The sequence below is a fragment of the Podarcis muralis genome, chromosome 1 (assembly GCF_964188315.1).
Source record: "Podarcis muralis chromosome 1, rPodMur119.hap1.1, whole genome shotgun sequence".
Lineage (NCBI taxonomy): Eukaryota > Metazoa > Chordata > Lepidosauria > Squamata > Lacertidae > Podarcis > Podarcis muralis.
This window is the reverse complement of record NC_135655.1, coordinates 111,801,039-111,820,739: the sequence shown is the minus strand read 5'-3', so window position 1 is coordinate 111,820,739 and position 19,701 is coordinate 111,801,039. Positions and strand designations below refer to the sequence as shown.

The 19,701-nt window shown below is 44.8% G+C and overlaps 1 protein-coding gene across 3 annotated transcripts in view; it reads right to left on the bottom strand.

Moving 5' to 3' along the window:
* Window positions 1-19,701, bottom strand: part of PDE1A (phosphodiesterase 1A) — a 146,821-nt gene that overhangs the window by 73,184 nt on the left and 53,936 nt on the right. The gene's annotated exons all lie outside the window — the stretch shown is intronic.

Sequence of the window (19,701 nt, the reverse complement as noted above, 5' to 3'; positions counted from 1 at the left end):
ATGTAACGCTGTACTGTTTTTAACACTGATTGGGAGCCGCCCAGAGTGGCTGGGGAAACTCAGCCAGATGGGCGGGGTATAAATAATAAATTATTATTATTATTATTATTATTATTATTATACAACAGCAAGTGGTTTGAGATTACTGCATACTCTGTTCAGAAGATGCAGTAATCTCAAACCACTTGCCGTTGTATCTTATCATCCTGTCCACTCCCCAACCCCGCAAACCTATGCAGGTACAATCTATCCAATCTATCTCAGACACATTTTGCTGACAGCCTTGATGGAAAAACAACCCAGTTCCTTTTTAATAGGCTTTTCGCCTGACCGGATTCCATGCGTGCATGCCCCAGTGATAGTACTGCACGAAGCATTCTCAGGGTTCCTTTAAGGATGACTGGATGCAGCCATAAGCAGTTTGACAAGGTTATTTAAGCTGTGCTATATGACCCTCCCATTTCAAAGCAATCGCAATCTTTTAACAGCAAATGTCAGCTCACAGTTAATAAAGTTGGGGTTAGAAGATACCAGTGCAAAGGCAAGAATGGCTGGGCTTGAGGCCAAACCTTTCAAATAAATACATTATTTTTTCGGGGGGGGGGGGGGGAGATGAGAATTGAAGGTGAAAGTTTGCATCTTCTCTGAGGCCATGTATTGGGTCTCCCAGGTCCAACACTTTTATCTGTTTGGCCAAGCTGGCTTTCAGTTAATGAAGGCTTGGAGCTGCATGCTCATGCTGGACCCTGAGAATGGAAGGCAGGCATAGTGTTTGCCCTTATTGTACAAATATTGATAATATAAAAAGCTTCTCCAACTCGGAGGTGCCTTGCATTCCCTATGACCAATCTGATTTGCTATTGCAGAAGCAGAAGTGGGACAAATCAGTAAGACAGGACCAAAAGGTGCATCAGAACCATAAGAGAAACTTGAAGGGTCATAGCTCTGCGGTACAGCATCTGCTTTGCATGCAGAATCATAGGTAAAGGTAAAGGGACCCCTGACTATTAGGTCCAGTCGTGACCGACTCTGGGGTTGCAGTGCTCATCTCACTTTATTGGCTGAGGGAGCCGGCGTACAGCTTCCGGGTCATGTGGCCAGCATGACTAAGCCGCTTCTGGTGAACCAGAGCAGCACACGGAAATGCCGTTTACCTTCCCGCCGGAGCGGTACCTATTTATCTACTTGCACTTTGACGTGCTTTCAAACTGCTAGGTTGGCAGGAGCTGGGACCAAGCAACGGGAGCTCACCCTTTCGCGGGGATTCGAACCACCGACCTTCTGATCGGCAAGTCCTAGGCTCTGTGGTTTAACCCACAGCGGCACCCGCATCCCATGCAGAATCATAGAACTGTAGAATTGGGACCCTGAGGTTCAGCTGTCCCATATAGGAATCAAACCTGCAACCTTGGCATTATCAGCACCGCGCTCTAGCCAACTGAGCTATCCAGGCTTCCCCAGACTCAATCCCCAGCATCTCCAGGCATGTCTGGCAGTGGAATCTTGTCTGAAACCCTGAAGAGCTGCTGCCAGTGAGTCGGATGGACCAGTCATCTGATGCAGCACAAGGCAGATTTCTGTGGTCCTGCCACATTTGCTGGACCATTCATCCTCTCCCTGAAAGTAAGGTCAGGAATGTCATAGGAACTTATCCATGCTTACCTATCCTCCACATTCATAGAATCATAGAATTGTAGAATTGGAAAGGACCCTGATTATCTTCTAATCCTACCCCCTGCAATGCAGGAATATGCAGCTGTCCCTGACGGGGATCGAACCTGCAACCATGGCATCCTCATCACCTGCTCTAACCAACCGAGTAGTGTTGTTGTTCTACTCTGGAGCTTTCCCTGCAAAAAAGCACTCTTTACCGCTGAATCGGAGCAAATGGCATTCCATGGAAAACCTGAATTGCCATTTGTCGTGTTTTAAAGAATGGGTTTTCATGGGGAAATTCCAGGGCAAAATAAAAAAAGAGTGCACTTGGAGCATTAAAGCACAGCCCTGTGCCTGAAAAGAGCAGGGGGAAAGGTAAGTGTGGATAAGCCCTTACACTGAATTGAACTATTGGTGCATCCAGTTCACAGGCCCATCTGGCAGAGACCTTCCAGGCAGGGGACATTCCTAGCCCTAGCAGGGATTGAAACCTGGGACATTCAGCATGCTAGACAGGTGGTCCAATGACACTTCCTTCGGCCAATGTCAAGGTGGAGTTGAAGAACTTTTAGATGGGGGTGGGTTTACCTTTAAAGGCAAAATGGACGGTGTTTTCATTTTTTTAACAGAGAAAAGACTTTTGACACCATTTCACTCTGCCCTTAACAATCCAGGGGCATTTCATTTGTAATGTTCAATGGAATATCTCGTGGGAATGATGCTCTGCCATGATGTAGGGTTGTTACCAAGGGCATTCCTGGGAAGAAGAAATGGCTGACCCTGTCGGCTTTGGATTCACAAGTACCAGCTAGTTCACAGGAAACAACCCAGACCCATGATATAGTATCCTAAATCTATTCATAGCCCAGTTTCTGGTTACATTAAAAAGTATATTGTCTGAACTTTCAGGAAGCAGCTCAACATAAGACTTACAACTACTTTTCTGGGAGATATATTTTAAGAGAGTTCACTGCAACGGGGCCTTAAATAAACTTTAAGCAGCTCGTTGGTGATGCATGTAAAACAGTACGAGTCTGGTCACGGCAAGTTCCCAGATTGCAGGACTGAAATGGCTACATCTCACTCTCTTTCCTCTTAGTGGGAATGGGATGTTTGTTTTAAAGTTCTTTTCATATGTTGCTCTCTCTCTTTTTTTATTGGAAACTTTACGAATGTCACTTAGTGAAGCAACTCTCTGCTGTATGTCCCTGTCAAGATAGCAACAAGAGTAATTAATAATCATAGGCCAAGGCAGACAATTTTTACGCAGTTGAGAAAAGGAACAGGGAAAAGGTTACTGAAGGCATTTTCCCATGCGCTTTTCGTCTCCTGCATTCTGTAAACCTTCTCCTCATGTGAGAAAACTCAGATGGGTCATTTCATCCCACAAGGAAATGGGGGTAGGGTTGGAACAAGCAACGATCCTTGTTTATATATAGTCCATTTCCCCTGATGGCGGCACAGAGCTACAGGTTTCTCCATACGGGTGTGAAAGATGGGATAAAAATGATATTTTATGCGACTCTAGAAAATGTGTGTATTGAAAACAAGTGCTGTAAAGAGCAGGAGTCTGCTTGCTAATAACGAATATTATTATTATCTTGCAGATTCAGGAATCATTGGGGAGACACTGGACAGCTTTGGCTTCTTGCTTTGGCATTATATCAGGAAGTTTCACTCAATTTTGTCTTGTGGCCAGAATTTTTCAGAAAATAATTTTCTGATGCCTTTTCCTGAGAGTGTTGTCTTTCACATACAAACACACAGGCATAAAAAAACAATGCAGCACCTCCTTTCCAGGGGAAGGAGATCCCTGGGACCATTAGATATATGTTCCAGAACAACACCAGACATCAAGGGAGTCCAAACTGGAAAACAGTACTATACAAAAGGGCTATTCGTTGAGAATTTTATGAAGAAGAAGAAGAAGAAGAAGAGTTTGGATTTGATATCCCGCCTTTCACTCCCCTTCAGGAGTCTCAAAGCGGCTAACAATCTCCTTTCCCTTCCTCCCCCACAACAAACACTCTGTGAGGTGAGTGGGGCTGAGAGACTTCAAAGAAGTGTGACTGGCCCAAGGTCACCCAGCAGCTGCATGTGGAGGAGCGGAGACGCGAACCCAGTTCCCCAGATTACGAGACTACCGCTCTTAACCACTACACCACACTGGCTCTCTTATGATTGTTACACCTGACCCACTGAACACGGGAGCAGCAATATTCCAAGATCTTAACAACTTTGCAGCCCTACCAGGCCTGCAGGTTAACTTTTCAAAATCTGAAGCGTTATGCTTCAATGTACCACCCAAGATCCAAAAAGCACTCACAGAACTCTTTAGACTCAATAGACTCTGCCACAAAAAGCTTAGATACATAGGAATAATTATAACAAGAAACCTTAACAGACTCTTTTCACTCTATCCCCCTTTATGGCAGAAAATTCCTCAAAATTGGGGGGGGGGGGGGATGGAGCAAAATGCATTTTACTCTCTCATACAGATTAGCAATGGCAAAAGCGATGATCCTACCGAAACTGCTGTTTCTATTCCAATTACTGCCAAATTGGATCCCACTCAACCAGGTATGAAAGTGGCAGAAAAAAAATACGGTAATTCATTTACTCTCCCCCCCCCCCCGCAAAAGACCCAGACTCCTATCTCCCCACAGTGGAAGGAGGCTGGAACATGCCAAATCTGGAGCTCCATATTCATCAATAGACCAACCTTTTATATTGTTTCATTGGTAACATAAGAGGGAAAATTACTATTACTCAAACTTAATCTAAACGCAAATCACAAGGGCTCCTCGTTAAATGCTTAGCTATGTGATGTTGAACATTGTCTGTTAACTCTGTTCTATCCCATTTCCCCTTGTTTTTGTTTAGACCAGTTTGTGAACCAAGAACTTCTACACTGAACACTAATAATGAATCATGTGTTGTAGATATTACTGCAAATATACTGCAAATGGCATGAGAAGATTTACACATATCCTTTATAATTCCTGTGATCCTTGTTTATGAAATGCAATGAAAAGTTGTTCCAAGAAGAAGGAGAAGGATATCATACTTGACAGTATTGAAAGCTGCTGAGATGTCAAGGATAATGAACAAGGACACCTTTTCCCTGTCTGTCTCCTGACATAGGTCATCATACAGGGAGATCAAAGCAGTTTCTTTGCCAAACCCATGCCTAAACCCCGACTGAAATGGATCTAGAAAATCAGTTTCTTCCAAAAGTGACTAGATCTGGTCTGCAACCACCTGCTGAAGAATCTTGCCCAAGAAGCAAGGTTGGGTGGTTGTTACTTAGATTTTCCCAATCTAAGGAGGATTTCTTGAGGAGTGGTTTTACCACTGCTTCCTTCAAGCAGGCAGGGACGACCCCCTCTAGCAATGATCACCTCCCTGCCCTAGTCAGTTGTCCCCTCCCTGCTAGTTTTTATCAGCCAAGAGGGGCAAGGGTTCAGAGTGCAAGTGGTCACCCTAAACAAGCCAAGCACCTTGCCCACATTCTCAAGCCTTACTAACTGAAACGCATCCAACATAACATGACTAGGCAGTGCTCTGGGGCACCTCTTTGCTGTAACAGGAGAGTCAAGGTCCTGGTGGATGCAAGCAATTTTATCCTCAAAATGTTTTGTAAACAATTCACAGCAAGCTACCATTGGTTCTAACTTCAGATTAGACTGTCACAGGCCACACACTACCTGGAAAAGCTCTGTTGGACGGCACAATGAGGATGCAATGGAGGCAGCAAAGTATGTTTTCTTTGCTACCTTCACTGCCACTAGGTAGGCTCAATGATGAACCCTCAATTGCATTCAACTGGAGTTTTCCACCACTCATGTTTGAGCTGTCTCCCAGCTTGTTTCCTCACCCTAATCTCTGGAGTATACTAGGGAGACAAACGGGCTCCACAAAGTAGGAGAGGGGCAGTCGTGTCAACGGCCTGAGCCGTTTGGATGTTCCAGAGGTCAGTCAGTCATATCAGCTGGAAAAATCCCTCAGAGCCATATGGAAACTGATGGGACCCATCAGCCTCCAAGGGTGGACCATCTTAATAGGTCCCCTGCCTCTGCAGAGGGGGAAAGGTGCTGGAAGCCTAAATCAGAACAGGAAGTGATCTGGCCATGTTAATAGCCCCCCCCTTTCAGATCACCCTCTTCCAGTCCAGTTGAGTAAACGAAGTCCAGACTGTGGCCTGCCACAAGCGTAGGCCAATGGCAGGTTAGGGCAGCCCCATGGTTGTCATGGCAACCATGAATTCCTGAGCCACCTCAGAGCCAGTCACCTTGGCATGGATGTTGAAATCCCCCAGTACCAGTGGTCTGGAAGTCTTCAACACCACCTCCGAGACTGGCTCTGTCAGTTCCAGCAGGGAGACTGCTGGGCAGCAAGGCAGGCAGTAAACCAGAAGAATCCCTTAATCTGTCCCGGTTGCCCAATGCCAGGAACACACAAATCTTGGCTGAGAAGTGGTTTGCAGATAATATAGAACAGCAACAAGCACGGATTAAGATACAGACCACAGAATACAAAAGGCAGTTATCGGCATTCCAATAATTAACCAGTTTGACTCACTATGGAGAGCCTTACATCAGGTCTCCATAGCAGCAAACGGCATTCAGCTTCACATGTTATCTCTTCTCCTTCTGGACTGTGACCAGAAAAAAGGGACATGTAATATACTTGTACTAAGATATAGATATGCCAAAAAAAAGCATGCTTAGCTACCCTGAAATACTTTTCTAGCTAACATGTCAAATATAATCATATTGCCTAGGGGAGGGGGGAAATGGGCACTGAATAAATAACAGGATAGACAATGCATCTAGTCACCTGCCACAAATGGCCATAATCATAATCATAATTTTATTTGTACCCCACCCACCTGACTAGGTTGCCCCTGCCACTCTGGGCAGCTTCCAACAAATATAATAGCATAATAAAACATCAAATATTTTAAAAATTCCCTGTACAGGGCTGCCTTCAGATGTCTTCTAAAAGTTGTATAGTTATTGATGTCCTTGACATCTGATGGGAGGGCATTCCACAGGACTAAGAAGGCCCTCTGCCTGGTTCCCTGTAACCTCCCTTCTTGCCAGAAGGCCCTCTAAGCTGAATCTGAGTATGAAATGTTAACGCATTTCCAGTAGCGGTTGCCTATGGTGGTGTGGAAGCACACCCTTCCAACAACAGTGTCTCTGCTGCTTACCTAGATGGGAGGTGGGAGTCTCTAATAATGAAGTGAAGGGAGAAGCCCTTGTTAGGGGATGGAGTGCTGTTTGTGTAATGCAGGGGTAGCCATTGACCATATTTGCTGGAGCTATGGAGAGTTTTAGTTCAGCAGCATCAGGAAGGCCAAAGGTTCTCTGCAATGGCATTCCATTGTGCATGAAAAGCCACTGGATTCGGATGGATGTATTTTTTTAAATAACAATTTTGGAAGCCACATTACCAGTGGAGTCTCCTTTGCCCCCCCCCCTTTCCTTAACAATTTTCTGACATGTTTTAATATGATTTGGAATGCATTCGATGACATAATCGCTACTGTCTGTTCTTCAAATGTTTGGGAGAGCCTTCAAAACTTCTTCCATTCCACACACACACACCATTTTAACCAAGCACATCATCTGGTGCACCAGAAATGGTGGCACATGCACATAATTCAGACCATGTGTTTTGTACAATGTACAGATGCTAGCCTTCAGCTTCTCGCATAAAAAGCTGTAATATTGAGAAATGCCAGCCAAATCTGCTTTTGCAGCATAGGGAAGGAGCACTTCAGCCAAATGATGCAATAAAGCTTTCAAATCTGATAAAATAAACAAAACTTCCATCTGAAAGCCACGTGGAAACTTAGACACCACAGGTGACATTTGCTGGAACCCGCTGATATTGTTAGCATTTGTTTGGCTATGAAAGTGTGAATCCTGAGGTAAATTTGCAGAAAACCCCCTGGAAGAATGCTAATTTATGTGCTGTGCTGGAAAATCTTGGATTGAAACGGAAAACAGATTAAACCTGACTTCAAGCGGAGACATACAAATATTGTAACTTAACTTTTAAAGGGTTGTGTGTGTTAAAGGACTGGCATTTTGGGTTAACTAACTATTTTGTAGTGCATCTTGTTTGCCCTTCTCATAACCTAATGTCCACCTCACATAACAAAGGTCAGGGTAAGGAGTTGCATCATTAGCATACAATGAAAACTGTATATTGAAAGTATCTCTTTAGGGAGGCAATTCCACAACCAATGAATTACCAGAGATGCCCTCTCCCAGGCTACCACAACCACATTCTGAGGGTGGTAGAACTACCAAGAGGGCCTCCTTTGCTGAGGAGATCTGCAGAGAAGGAGGTGGTGGTTCAGATATTTGGAGCCTGTCATGTAGGGCTTTAAAGGTCACTGTGAGCACCTTGAATTGAGCACAATGATGACCAACACACAAGGCAGAGATTGTAGAGTGTTTGGCTCTAAGCCTCCAAACTCCCCCACAACAAGTTGTCTCCTTGGAGCTATCCAAGGTTCTGATACTCTGGCTGCCTGGTGCTACTCACAGGTGTCCATCTTGACACCTGCTGACTCCCAGTTGTGGCCAGGACAGGGTAGTATGTGCCTTTCCCGTGGGTTTGGGAGAATGTGATTGCCAACACATAATTATTAGGGTTAGACAACCAATTCAGCCTAATCCCAAATCAAATCTGAAATCAGCTCTGAATCAGTCCGAATTGAATCAGATCAATCCAAATCAATTGGGACTCATTTGAACAGATATGAAGCTCAAAACCGACAGATAGACTGACTACAAAATGATCCAACAGTGCAAAACAGTACCATATAAGGAGAATGCCAGGAAGCGAAGAGGGAGAAGAGGCACTGGATTTTGCTGATTGACAACACTAGCTTGCAATCCAGGGCTAGAACCTCACCCATCTCAATGCCTTACCCTATTTTGTAAGTGATCTCAAAAGAGTTTTTTCTTTTCTTTTAATGAACCTGGTAAATTTATTTGAACAGGAGTGATACAATGAGGAGTAATCACTGAGAAGATCCTGTTTTTTGTACACACCAACCTCAATTCAGAATATGGGTACACTTTGAGCAGGGCTTCCTCAGGAGATTTCAGATCACTATGAAAGTCCATAGAGGTTGGTTAAGATGTCCTGGTGGTAAATCATATTAAGGATACATGAATGGGGCTGTTGGATCAAGTCAGAGTATAAGAGGGAAATTTGCACTGGCTGCCAGAATGTATCTATCCGTGCTGAATTCAGACTATATTTAATAGAGTGCCCCTCTGTTTCTGGCAGGGGTAATTGGAATATGCTGTCCCACTGCTAATGTGTCTACATGCCTTTCATAGATTGTTGCAACAACCAATACTACATGCAAAACCTGAGCAAAACACAGGATTCATTATGGTGGAGAGGTCAACAGGTCAAGTAATTCTTCACTCTTTAGAGCTTACGGCAAGGTTTTCCAAGGCATAGAGATGAATAATGAAGTGAGCAAATAACAAGTTCAGTGGTGTTCACCCTCAGCTCTACCAGGAAACGAGGCCTGAATCACAATGAAAGAATAGCTGCTAATACATGTGTATACTTATTTAACAGAACGTGCATTGCAGCGGGCTATGAAATCTGAAAATATAAAAAAACTATATTCACTATTTTAAAAAGTTACATTTACAGGTTGTATTCAATGAAGTTGTTCTGTCTGTCAAGGATTTCTGCATGCATAAGGGAATTTCCCTTCCCTCTCCTCCCCCCATGCACCCCCCAATCTGTCCTAGGAGTTTTCCCAACCCCCCAAAATTGATTGGAGTGGACAGGAGACGAGGGGTGTTGTATCTCAGCCAATCAAGGGGAAAGTTTTGCCAATTGTCCTTCAGCTTGATTCAAATCAGCACTTCCTATTGCATATTTTCTCAATAGCGTGATTTTCTAAGCACACAAGGCATTATGCAGTTAAAGTACAAGTTTTGTACAGAACGGGAAGGAGGATCTTCTAGACTATGAGAATGGATCAGTCTTCCTTCAGTGGAAGAGTCACACTCACACTTAACATTCATCAAAATTGTCATGCCAGACAGATTGACACAGAAGTCAAGAGGGGCAAACATTACAACGCCTGCTTTGTTTTGGCAAAACACTAGGAAATGACATGGCAACAATATGAGATGCTTAATGCATGATGTACCGGCAGATATTCTAATTTTTCCTCTGTGTGGGATGCTACTGATAAATAATGTCCTTGTTCCCCTTTCTGTTGCCCAGCTGCCTATTAAAAATAAGAAAAGAAAGAAAGCTGTTTTGATAGGTTGCATTTTCCAGGAATCATCCTTTAGTCATTATTCCCCACCTGCTCCAAATCCTTCACATCCTGTTTCTGTAACTTCCTCACACTTTTGCAAAATTCACTCTTCTTCCTGTCCCTTTTGTTCAGAATCTCGAACCTAATATATCACTCCAACATAAAGGTAAAGGTAAAGAGACCCCTGACCATTAGGTCCAGTCGCGACCGACTCTGGGGTTGCGGTGCTCATCTCGCTTTATTGGCCAAGTACAGCTTCCAGGTCATGTGGCCAGCATGACTAAGCTGCTTCTGGCGAACCAGAGCAGCACACGGAAACGCCGTTTACCTTCCAGCCAGAGCGGTACCTATTTATCTACTTGCACTTTGACGTGCTTTTGAACTGCTAGGTTGGCAGGAGCTGGGACTGAGCAATGGGACTGAGCAATGGGAGCTCACCCTGTCGTGGTGATTCGAACCGCCAACCTTCTGATCGGCAAGTCCTAGGCTCTGTGGTTTAACCCACAGCGCCACCCGCGTCCCCGACATGCATCTCCCCAATAACATGTTATTTCACTGGCTCTCTCTTGTGAAAAATGCATCTATACAGGGCCAGCCTGGCATGTTTTGCTACTTGAGGCAAAATGCCCTGTCAGTGCCACCCACCCCACCATGGGTGCACCCTGCCCTTGCTATGGGTGCACCAAGCCCACACGCCCACAACAGCAGATGCGGCAGTGGCAGCATGGCGGTGGCGGTGCTGTGGCCTGTCTGGCAGAAGAGGAGGGGAAAGCAGAGCAGGGCAGTGGTTTGAGGGGCAGAGGAGGGGGAGGACATGGTGAGGCCTACCCATGTAGGAAGAGGAGGTGAGCAGCATGCTCCTCAGGTCCAGATCCGCCACCTCACTCTGCTTCATGGGCAGGCCAGCCCTGCATATATCTAAGCGGAATTTTATCTTGACGTGATGTATGCTACTCTGATTGAAAAATGTATTTTTCAAAGTTTCATATATACCCTTTTGTATATATTTGTACTCTTCCCTGTTTCCCCCAATATTATGTCCTGAAACGTCTTATTTTTTCACTTTTAAGAAGACGTAGCCATAACACTGTCAGAATCCAGCTTTTTTGTTAATGCATTTTTCAGCTCTAAACTGTACCCATTCATCTTACAAACTTTTGGCACGCCAGCTAATGTCTGCTGATGGGAAGCCAGTGCTGAATTTCATCTATTTTCACTGCAATGCTACAGTGATCAGAATTACCCAGACAGCTCTTCTATCTCTACTAACTGCACACCAAAATGAAATTTTCCCTATTGGTACCATAAAATGCTATGTTCTCTTTCTAAACTCATTAGAACACTAGAAGCTATATCGAACCATTTCATGTATCTCATGAATGTATAACTTTCTCCGGAAAATGTCCACTGGTAATATGAGGCAATGGTTAAATTAAATGGTTCTCTCGATCATCTCTTTATCATTTACGATCCTCACCATCCTACTCCCTCTCAATGAAAATTCAACCACAATTCATCTGCCAATATCTTCAGATCATGACAATCAATGGAAAGCAGGAGAAGGAAATCCATAAATCCATTTTCAGTCCATCTTATTCTCTTCCCCATCAGATCGGACATTTTCCTTGATTCACAGCTCAAATGGACAGCATTTCAATATATTTACTTGGGTTTGCTATGGAGTTTGCATATATCCTCTCCATTTCAGTGTGGAGGCTCCTTCTTGCCTGCCCTTTCATCACCCTTTTGTACTAATAATGTCAAAATAATTAGTTCAGTTAATGGAAAACATTTATATGCTCTGTGAATGCTTTAAAAAAATTATGGCACATTTGTTAAAAAATAAGTAGCAGCTGCAGCACTTTGAATATCTAGGATGCCTTCCTGGGTAAATGGTTTTTCATCATTAATCTTGTAGGGATGAAAGGAAAGATTATTATTTCCATTGTTTCTCAAGCACTTGAAAGACCCGCTTTCTTTCATTCTGTTTTGCATACTAGCAAAGAAAGACAGCCAGTGCAGAATCCCACATCTCTTTCCAATCACAATAAAGAAGGCATATTTAACATGTATTAAGCTCAGCATTTGAAAGGTCATACCAGTGTTCTGTGCTATTAAATGTCAGCCTTAGCATATGCAATTGCCTAGCCATTCCAGACCAAGTTATTTTTCGAATCAGAGCTTTGGGAGGAATTCTATATTCTATGGAAAAACCAGAACAGCTCCATTTGATTTTTTTTTTTCTGTTGTGACAATAATGGACAATATTTTCTCTACAAATAGGGGTTTTTTTTCCTGGGTTCTTTGTGGGTTGCAAAATCTTTTTGTTGTTGTTTGGATCCTCAGTGGGCACCAATTTAGTAGCATTTGAGTTTCTATTCATGCCCTACGCTATTTATAGCTTAACTTGCTTTCAAAATGGTAAATTTAACATAATCATTCTTAGGTGACTAGACAGCTTGTGTCATTTTTTCCATTATTAACATTTTAAAATGTACATAAAAGGAGAAGGAAACTTTCAAGAATTAAATAAAGCATGCTACAGTACGAGCTAGTTTAGTGGGAAAAATATACAACATTTTAGAAGCAGCACTGTGAACTCCAAATAGCGTTTAGCACTGCCTTGACCCTCCATTTATTGTTCTCTTGTGATGACTTAAAAGCACGGTTAATAGTAGCCTGAATGGGATATACATTCACCAACCACTTTGAGGATTAGGCTTGCTGTCGACTGAATTCTTTGATGAGCTGCTGAGCATATTCTGATCCAGCAGTCATTTGTGGGTAGGGTACACGAATGCACACATGGGAACAGGAGCTTCATTTTCACTTCAGCGGAAGAGGAGAGTCCTCACAAAGATCCTTTCTTCGTGAAACTGTGCCATTAGGTGAACATGAGAATAACCTGGATGATTCTGATCCAAGGTCCATCTGGACCAGCATCCAGCATCTCACTGCAGTGGCCAAGCAAGGTGCCCCCAGGAAACCCACAAGCAGGCCTTAAAGGCAATTGTTTTCTTCCATCCTTGCTCCCAAACAACTGGTACTCAGTGGCATGCTGCTGGGGGACACAATGGTCCCACCATGTCTAATAGTCCCTGAAGAAGTTCATATGCCCTCTGTGTTGGTGCAATACCCTTCAGCATGTTGAGTCCCCAAACCGGGACGTGCGTCTTCCCGTCCATGCTCCCGCACAAGTCACATGACCCACACGAGATCATGGAGCGCAAAAGACACGGGGTTTTTTCGGGGCCATGCTCTCACGGTGCCATAGAACACGCATTTGGGGTGATGTAGAAAATTGCGGAAACCAATGTGCTTTTTCAGGGTGAGATCACGGCACCAACTTGCATGAGATCACAGCGACTTAAATGGCTGCCGTGCTCTCGTGGGGGGAAATGGGATGTCCCACTTTTTCCAGGACACTTGTGGGGTATGTAGGTGGAAGGACCCTGTCTCTGCAATTCCATGGGGAAAGGGGATGCAGGACAACTCCACTGGCCCCAAACCCCTGCTCCAAATTACACATGCTGCTGTCCCTATCTGTCTGCTGTATGTGCATTCCCTGTATTCACACATATAAAGGTAAAGGTACCCCTGCCCGTACGGGGCAATCTTGCCAGACTCTGGGGTTGTGCGCCCATCTCACTCAAGAGGCCGGGGCCCAGCGCTGTCCGGAGACACTTCCGGGTCACGTGGCCAGCGTGACATTGCTGCTCTGACGAGCCAGAGCCACACACGGAAACGCCGTTTACCTTCCCGCTAGTAAGCGGTCCCTATTTATCTACTTGCACCTGGGGGTGCTTTCGAACTGCTAGGTTGGCAGGCGCTGGGACCGAGCAACGGGAGCGCACCCCGCCGCGGGGATTCGAACTGCCGACCTTTCGATCGGCAAGCCCTAGGCGCTGAGGCTTTTACCCACAGCGCCACCCGCGTCCTATTCACACATATAGCTAACATTTAAATTGGAGGATCAGGCCCCCATCCATCTCTCGATGTCAGAATTGTTCATACATTCCTTTTGGGACAGAAATGTTACACACACTCTCTCCCCTTGAATTCCAGTGCTACACGCGAATATGGGGTGTATAAGTGAACTGGATTCATTCATACAGTTAATCTCCCCCATATATAATAAAAATCACTGAGAGCAGGCAAGTTCTACCCCTGCTGTTGAATGTATACAATACTTTTACATCTGAGAGAGAAATCAATTTATAACAACTCAAACTGCTCCACTGCCTAGACTCGGGCCCAGTGTCTTTTGAAAAAGCAATAGCTGCTCACTAAGTACAACATTCAGCTTCATCAGAACATTGCCTGCTTTTGCCGTTTCAGGCCACTTCGAAAGTTCAGTCCCTAACAGTAAACAATGGAACACCTGATACTGAGCTAATCTTGTGTTTGACAGCTATTAACGCTGCCCTTTCAAACCATATGCGGGGGGGATAGAGAAGTGTGTTGTGCTTCCCTGTTTTGCAAATCTGTTCTAAATCCCATTCTATTAAAGTTGGTTTTCCCTCAACATATTTGCGGGGATCATCCTGCCATTCACCTTGCAGCGGAACAATTAAGAGGTTGAAATGCAAATGTTTGGGCAGCTGTTCAAATGCATCTGAATTTTTTCTTAAGGTGCCAAAACAAACTTCTCCTTTACTTTTCAGCTGTTCTTATCTCAGTCTCCGATCAATCTACATGCAGCACAAGTGTATTCCTCAGTCTCTTGTGTACAAAATAGCTTGCAGATGGCTCCATTTCAAGTACTTCCTCCTCTGAAACCTTACTACAGTACCCTCAGGTGATTTCATTCCACATTAAAATTCCCCCTTCCTCCAAAGACCTCGGAATAGTGCATGGGCCTCTCCTGTGCTCAATTTGTCCTACAACAACTTGGTGTTGGATCTTAGTATGTGAGAGAGAACAAGAATCCTAAGGTCACCAGGTGAATTTCATGGCTGAGTGGGGACTTCAACCCTAATCTCTGCAGTCCAACACCTTATATTTCAGTCTTCCCCAACCTAGTGCCTTCTAGAGGTTTTGGACTACAACTCCCATCCACCCCAACTAGTGCTGACTGGGATTGATGGGAGTTGTAGTCCAATACATTGGACTACAGGTTGGTCAAAGCTAATCTGTGCCTACACCACACTTGCTAGACTCAGCAGAGAGACCATCAATAAAGTACATCACGTATCAGCTGAAGAGACAGGGTGGATTTACACAAGGGGGGAGGGAACCACTATAAATAAGTCAGAAATTAAGTCGTTATAACAAAAGAAAAAAACACGCTATGGAAAATCGCACAGTGGGGGTTTTTTGTTCTTCAGCACCATCTGATGTTGCATGTTTATAACACATTCAAAACACTGTTTTGGGACTAATGTAGCTGAGTCCACAGTGCAGCAAAAGAGTGGCAAAGGAGGGATTTGGTTAACATGAGCCATAACTGTGGCAAACGGAGAGAGGTATTTTTGAAACGGCTTTTCATTTATTTGCAAAGACTGGCTTGTCATATTGCAGCTGAAGTGTGTGATAACCAGAGGGGTTCCTGGGGTCCCCTGCACCCTGACCTCAAGGTGCTGTATCACCATCGCCCCTCCGCCTCGGGGAAAAATCACTTTCCCTCAATACCCACATTAGAAATTATTAGGTTTTATGTGGACCAAGTACCTGGTTTTGCCAACCCCTGGGTACACTTCTGGTGATAACAGTATCCAATGAGTGGGAGAAGTTAGGACAGGTGTGCCTTGCAGTGACATAAGTGACGTTCTGGCACTGTTGCAGAAGTGATGGTTAAATGTTCTGTGCTGTTGATGCCCCTATTTTCCAACGCCTATGAAATGGGGATGCGGGTGGCGCTGTGGGTTAAACCACAGAGCCTAGGACCTGCCGATCGAAAGGTCGGCGGTTCGAATCCCCGCGGCGGGGTGAGCTCCTGTCGTTCGGTCCCAGCTCCTGCCTACCTAGCAGTTTGAAAGCACACAGTGCAAGTAGATAAATAGGGACTGCTTTCTAGAGGGAAGGTAAACGGCGTTTCCGTGTGCGGCGCTGGTGCTGGCTCGCCAGAGCAGCTTCGTCACGCTGGCCACGTGACCCGGAAGTGTCTTCAGACAGCGCCGGCTCCCGGCCTCTTGAGCGAGATGAGCACGCAACCCTGGAGTCGGTCACGACTGGCCCTGATGGGCAGGGGTACCTTTACCTTTTACCTTTTATGAAATAGCATCCAGATCCTCCTTGGGGAACTTGAGAATTGCCTCTCTCAAACCACAGCCCAGAAGCAACTGAGCTGCACCAGTCCACAAAAGACACAAGAGGGAAGTAACTACAGTATCTGTGCTGTAGTCTTGTTTTCTAGACTTCCCCAACCCCTGTCTAGCTTAGTGGTTCTATTTCAAGACTGTTTTCCTTTGGTAACTCTTGCAAGGGAGAATCTGCACCACCTGTTTCCTCTACCCAACCACTTTCTGTCTTGTGCAATAGCCCCAGACACACAACACATCCCTCATCATAATTATCGCCATTGACAACAATATCAGTATTAAGTGAATTTGTAAGATGCACTTCCGTTTAAGTGGATGGCTTCCAGTTTAAAACAATTAAAGAGAATGCAATAAAACTCAATAAAAGTACCATGCTATACTGTGGGTCAGGGATAGTCAATGTGGTGCTGCCTTTATGCTTTGGGCTACATATTTCGTAAGCCCCACCCAGCATGGCCAATGCCCAGAGGTGATAGGAGCCATTGTCCTGCAGCATCTGCAGGGCACAATATTGGCTATCCCTGTTTTAGATGCATCAGTCAGCAGATCTGTCCAGTCTGTAAAATTCAGGGGAAGCCATAAACACACACACCTGAAACCTGCTATAAAACATATTGGGATGCTTGAGGACTAGTTCATCAGGATGAATTAGGCACTGCCATGCCAACCTAATTTGCCCTGAGTAGACTTGCACAGCCATGTTCTGTAAGCCTTTCATGTGTTTGTGTGAATTTGCTAAAACAGATGAGAGCCAACATTTCATCTGAATGCACAATCCCAGCCAAGGGGGCCAACTTGAGTAAAATATCGCGGGAGCCCAGCCTCGCATAACTGATCACAAGAAGCAGCACATGCACACCATTCAAATGGCAATGCTCAACAACTTTGGCGGGCCCTGTTGCGGGGCACTGAAGGGACCTAGGAGACGGCTCCTATGATCCCAGCCAATGTGGGTTTTCCATCCGTGTTTGAGACACAGTGTTTCCAGTATTCAGGGCAAATAGGCTTGATTGACAAATTCAGCAGGATCCTGAGATGGTTGAGTGGGCTTCCTGCATGTAAAAAGCTAGCAAATCAAGGTTCTAGCCCAGCCCATTTCCAACAATACTACTTACAGGATTGCGGGTTTGTTTGTTTGTTTGTTTGTTTATCCCCTCAAAGCAAGGAGCATTCAAAAATGTTTCCTCTACCTGCTCTCTGAAGTGGTACAGTCAGGGCCGGATTTAGGTTTGATGAAGCCCTAAGCCAGTGTTTCCCAACCTTGTGCCTCCAGCTGTTTTTGGCCTACAATTCCCATCATCCCTTGCCACTGGTCTTGCTAGTCAGGGATGATGGGAGTTGTAGGCCAAAAACATCTGGAGGCACAAGGTTGGGAAACACTGCCCTAAGCTACTGAAGGTAATGGGGCACTTTATATATCCAGCTGTCCTTTGTCAACAACAAATTGTCGCTGTTTTTTGTGTTGAATATATGCTATATGGTCATTTATGGACCTAAAAGGTATCTAAAGCCATTTGCACATGCAGAATGTAGGCACCCTATATGTAGAAATGAGCAAACCAGTGATAGTTTAGGGAGCAGGCTAGCGGGGGGGGGGGGGGCATTACTTACATCATAGGAGCCTACACAACACAAAACACTATTGCTGTATGCAGGTTTTATTTTATTTGTTTTTTATATTATATTTCGTAAAACTACATCCAGTTTTTTTCCTTTAATTTTTTTGGGGGCCCCCAAGAGAGTGGGGCCCTAAGCTGTAGCTTGTTTAGCTCATACGTAAATCCGGCACTGGGTACAATCCATTCTACAACAGCCTCAGGACTCTCTTATCTCCTTCTCACCTCCTTCCGCTGCATGTGTGGACCAAGCCGTAGAGTAAGAACAAGCAATCCCACTGCCTGCCCCCCCCCCCCCGAAACAACAGTACTCGCTTCCCTTGATGACTGGCCCCAAACTAAACCTTCAGGAGAGCGTCACTTTTAACCTGGGTTTTTATGACTGGAGCTGACACACAGTAGAGTTTTGCTCTGTTTATATTTGACTATGATTTAATTGTCATTTTGTGCAGGTTTTTTGTTTGAAGCGTCTGTAAACCATGTCAAGCTTTGGACACTTGTACAGGATAGATGTTTTAAAATGTAAATTAATGCAGCCTACAAAGGCTGCCGCAACTCTGCAAATGGCACGGCTGCTGAAAACCCTTACTGCCAATGGTATTTAAATGGCCTAACTGTGTATAGGGTGACTGGCAAATTCTAAATGTATTATTATTATTATTATTATTATTATTATTATTATTATTATTATTATTATTATTTTCCTGTACAGTTTAAGAACACATTCTCAAGTATATTAGAGTTCAAGCCTATATGTGACCAAAAGCTGTGATAATAGAATCACAGAGCTGGAAGGGTCCGTGTGGGTCATGTAGTCCAACCCCTTGCAGTACAGGAACATTTTGCCCAATGTGTTTTTGAACCCATGACCCTGAAATTAAGAGTCTCACGCTCTACCATACTCTTATAGTTCCATGTTCGTTGTTACATAGCTCAACCGAGTTCAGTTGAGCTAACTCCCAGGAAAGAGTGCGCAGGGTTGCAGTCTTTATTTACCTGGAGGTAAGGGCCACTAATGGGACGCGGGTGGCGCTGTGGGTAAAAGCCTCAGCGCCTAGGACTTGCTGATCGCATGGTCGGCGGTTCGAATCCCCGCGGCAGGGTGTGCTCCCGTTGCTGGGCCCCAGCGCCTGCCAACCTAGCAGTTCGAAAGCACCCCCAGGTGCAAGTAGATAAATAGGGACCGCTTACTGGCGGGAAGGTAAACGGCCACGTGACCCGGAAGTGTCTCCGGACAGCGCTGGCCCGCGGCCTCTTGAGTGAGATGGGCGCACAACCCCAGAGTCTGTCAAGACTGGCCCGTACGGGCAGGGGTACCTTTACCTTTACTTTAAGGGCCACTAAAATGTTCCGCTTGAACTTACTTCCAAGGGAAATGCATTGTGGCTGGAAAGATTTTACGACAGCATAAAAAAATGACAATATTTTTCCTTTTGGCTTCTAAAGCCTGTGAAATTCAGATCTTCAAACTGAAGAAGCCTAGGACTCTGCCTACACTCCAGTGCACACAGTGGTTAGCAGGTGGTTTACAGAAATAAGCATTGAATAGAAAATATGCTTTAGAGCCGGAGGTGCATTAATACTAGGGATGTGGGTGGCGCTGTGGTCTAAACCACTGAGCCTCTTGGGCTTGCCAATCGTAAGGTCGGCGGTTCGAATCCTCATGACAGAGTGAGTTTCTGTTGCTCTGTTCCAGTTCCTGCCAACCTAGCAATTCAAAAGCACACTAGTGCATGTAGATAAATAGGTACAGTGGTACCTCGGGTTAAGAACTTAATTCGTTCCGGAGGTCCGTTCTTAACCTGAAACTGTTTTTAACCTGAAGCACCACTTTAGCCAATGGGACCTCCCG